A 3,765-nucleotide genomic window follows, 5' to 3' on the forward strand; every position below is an offset into this window, starting at 1 on the left:
GTCTGTTAACACCTCGTGTTCGACTCCGGTGACGGTCTCGGGTTCGGGGTGTTACATTTCAATTACCCTAGAATTTTTTTCATTCATAATTGATTTTAATCTATTCATTAATTCTCTTCATCAATTTCTCATGTGTTTCTTTTGCACAATTTAATTAGTCAAATTCATAGTAATAGCATAGCCAATTTTTTTAATCAATCCCGATCCCTATGGACACAATAGTCACTCATCACTTTATTACTCGACTCAACGTGTATACTTGCACATTCGCATTACACATTCGCACACGACAAGTTTTTAGCGTCGTTGTCGGGGATAGCAATATTGGTGAAAATTTTGTGTTATTACCTTTTTAATTTTGTTAGTTTAGCTTAATTAGTTGTTTTGATTTTTCTTTTTCAGGATTTTTTTTGGTGCGTGAGTAGAGATTTTTTTGCACTTGAAGAGTATTGTTTCGATCCAGAAATTGAGAGAACCTTGAGATGAAGAAGAAAAGAATTGTGAGAAATGGAAAGAATTAGAAATGATCAGGCTGGAGAAGAGCCATTACATCTGAATGGAAAAGATGTTGATATTTCTCTAATAATAGTTGACAGAAATAGACCCACCAGGGAACATGTAGTGCTGGTCTTGGATGATCTGAATCTAGGAATTGTCAAGCCGTATATTCAAGCTTAACATTTCGAGTTAAAGCCGGTGAAGTTTCAAATGTTACAAACTGTAGGGCAGGTTAGTGGATTGCCTACTGAAGATCCATGGTTGCACTTAAGACTCTTTTTGGAAGTCTACGATTCATTCAAACAGCAGGGTGTTCCTGAAGATGCCTTAAGACTAAAGCTATTCCCTTATTCATTATGAGATTATGCTAGAGCATGGTTAAATGCATTGTTGTCAGTACAGTGGAATCTTGGAATGAACTTTGTCAGAGGTTTCTACTAAGATTGAGGAACATATTACGTCCTTTTGGCAATCTGAGGATGAAACATTATATGAAGTATAGGACTGATTCAAGGGGTTAATTAGAAAATGCCCAATGCATGGTTTTCAACATTGGACACAAATGGAAATGTTTTACAATGGATTGAATGCACATACAAGGATGGTGGTTGATGCATTTGGTAATGGGACTTTGCTCGATAAATCATATAATGAGGCATATGAAATTCTGGTGAGGATAGCATACAATGATTATTGATACCTCACTACAAGAGTAGGGATTGGCAGTAGAGTTGCTGGAGTAAAGGAACTTGATGCAATTACTTCCGTAATAGCTCAGGTATCATCTTTAACGAATATGATTAAAACACTGAAAAGACTAGCTGCAGTGCAGGAAATGTAAAGTAGCTGAGTTAGCATGTGTTTATTGCAGAGAAGATATGTTTTTGATGAATGCCCATCAAACCCAGCCTCAGTTTATTATATGGGAAATTTTAATCGCAAGAACAACCCATATTCCAACACATATAATCTAGGGTGGAAGCGACATCCCAATATCAGTTGGAGTAATCAAGGGGTGGCAAATTCCAGCAATGTTATTCGACAAAATGTTGCGAGTGCACCACTTGGATAGAATCAGCCCATGCCATGACAAATTGCTTAGTAAAATTCAGCTCTAAGTTCTTCATCTTTGGAAGCTCTATTGAAGGAATACATGGCCAAGAACAATGCCATCATTCAAAGTCAAGCTGCATCTTCAAGAGCTTTAGACAATCAAGTGGGGCAAATTTCCAAAGCATTAAGCTCAAGATCGCAAAGAGCACTGCCGAGTGATATCAAAATTTCATGATCTCAAGGGAAGGAATAGTGCAAAGCCATTACACTTAGAAGTGGTATGTAACTACCAAGAGTTGTTAATGATACCACTATTGAAGAAGGTAGTTTGGATTTTACAAATAAGAAGAATTCATAACCAGTAGTGAAGCATGTTACAAACTAAAAGAGCAACTAGAAAAATATTGAAGCAAATTCATCTTGTACTGCCAATAAAAATGCCACAACAAAACAACCTTAACAAATGGAAGGAAGGCCACCGCCATCTTTTCCTCAGCGTCTTTAACAATCTACGGAAGAGTTTAATTTTAAGAAATTCTTAGATGTCCTGAAGCAATTACATATCAACATACCATTTGTGAAAGCATTGGAACAAATGCCCAACTATGTGAAATTCGTGAAAGATATATTACCAAAGAATAGAAGGTTAGGGGAGTTCGAAACTGTCGCTCTCACTGAAGGATGCACAACAATGCTAAGAAACAAATTGCCATAAAAACTAAAGGATCCAAGGAGTTTTACTCTACCTTGCTCTATTAGAAATCATTATGTTGGCAATGCATTATGTGACTTAGGTGCAAGTATAAATCTAATGGCTATGTCTGTTTTTAGGAAGCTAGGAATAGGAAAGGCAAGACCTACAGCTGTCACATTGCAATTAGCTGATAGTTCATATACACTGTAACACCCCTCACTCGTATCTAACGTCGGGATAGGGTTTGAGGTGTTAACGAACTTAAACATTCACAACAACGCATAACGTATTACCAACCATGCGTGGCAAACAAGCATATGCACATCATCAATATCAAACATAACATAAATAGCTAGATTTATAAGTCAGAATCATTAGCTCACTAAAGACCAATATATTTGGCCAAATTATAATAACACATGTTATAAAACTAGGTCCCTATACATGCCACTCACTTGATAATTCTAGCATCCGACGATCTCCAACCCTGAGCTAACCTGACAATACTAAAAGAAATGGAAAGGAGGGGGTAAGCTTTACGTTTAGTAAGCTCACATGAAATAATAATGAGCAATTTACTAACATGCTTTCCATAGTAAAACTAATCCAATTGTACATTTACACATGTTCTGGTTAACCTGCTTTCTTGAGTCACAGTTACTAAATCGTTTATATCTGGAGTTACGGAACTCCAAATTAAGATCCGTAAATTTTCCCAGAAACTAAACTCATATATCTTTTAATCATAAAATTTTTAGAATTTTTGGTCTAGCCAATAAGTACAGTTTATTATTCAAAATCTCCCCTATTTTGCTGTTTGACAGCTTCAATCTTTCTTTACTAAAATTTATTTATCTCATAGTACAAGACTCAGATAATGTTCACATTTGTTTCTATTAAAAGTAGAGTCGTCAAAGATTCTTTGAATATAAATTATAACCAATAATTATTTTTCTACAATTTTTAACAATTTTTCCACGTCAGAATAGGGGATCTCAAATTCATTCTGAGACTATCTCATAAAAATTAGAATATCACATAATATAAAACTCTTTTGCTTTCCTTGTTTCTTTTATATGTAAATAGACTCATTAAGATTTAATTCTATAATTTATTTGAAATTTAGTTCATCTTACAAAATTTTTGGTGAATTTTCAAAGTCACACAACTGTTGCTGTCCAACATTGTTTTACTACTAGAATTCACTCTTACATAATTTCACTTAATCCATTTTGTCTTATCGAAGTTCACTCAAATATCGAACATATTGCTCAAAATTTTCTTAAATATATACCTGCACTTATTCAACATATAATCATTTTCACATGTATTTTTACTTAATCGATTTTCCCGTTGAATTCTTCAGAATAATAAGTGATGCTCAGTTGCCTGCACATATTTTCACACTTGTAGCCAAAGCTATTTGGTACGCATAGTAGCCTGTACTTAGTACTACACATGCGACCAATTATCCGGTACACGTAGTAGCCTGCACTTAGTACTACACACGTGACCTAACC

At 35.0% G+C, this 3,765-nt stretch overlaps 1 non-coding gene across 1 annotated transcript; it reads right to left on the minus strand.

The window, feature by feature from the left end:
* Positions 1-938: 938 nt before the first annotated feature.
* On the minus strand, positions 939-1,044 carry LOC121208711 (small nucleolar RNA R71). The gene has a single exon (XR_005903841.1). It is a non-coding gene; the product is annotated as a small nucleolar RNA R71 (small nucleolar RNA).
* Between the last annotated feature and the right edge of the window lie 2,721 nt (positions 1,045-3,765).

Source organism: Gossypium hirsutum, chromosome A10, assembly GCF_007990345.1.
Source record: "Gossypium hirsutum isolate 1008001.06 chromosome A10, Gossypium_hirsutum_v2.1, whole genome shotgun sequence".
Lineage (NCBI taxonomy): Eukaryota > Viridiplantae > Streptophyta > Magnoliopsida > Malvales > Malvaceae > Gossypium > Gossypium hirsutum.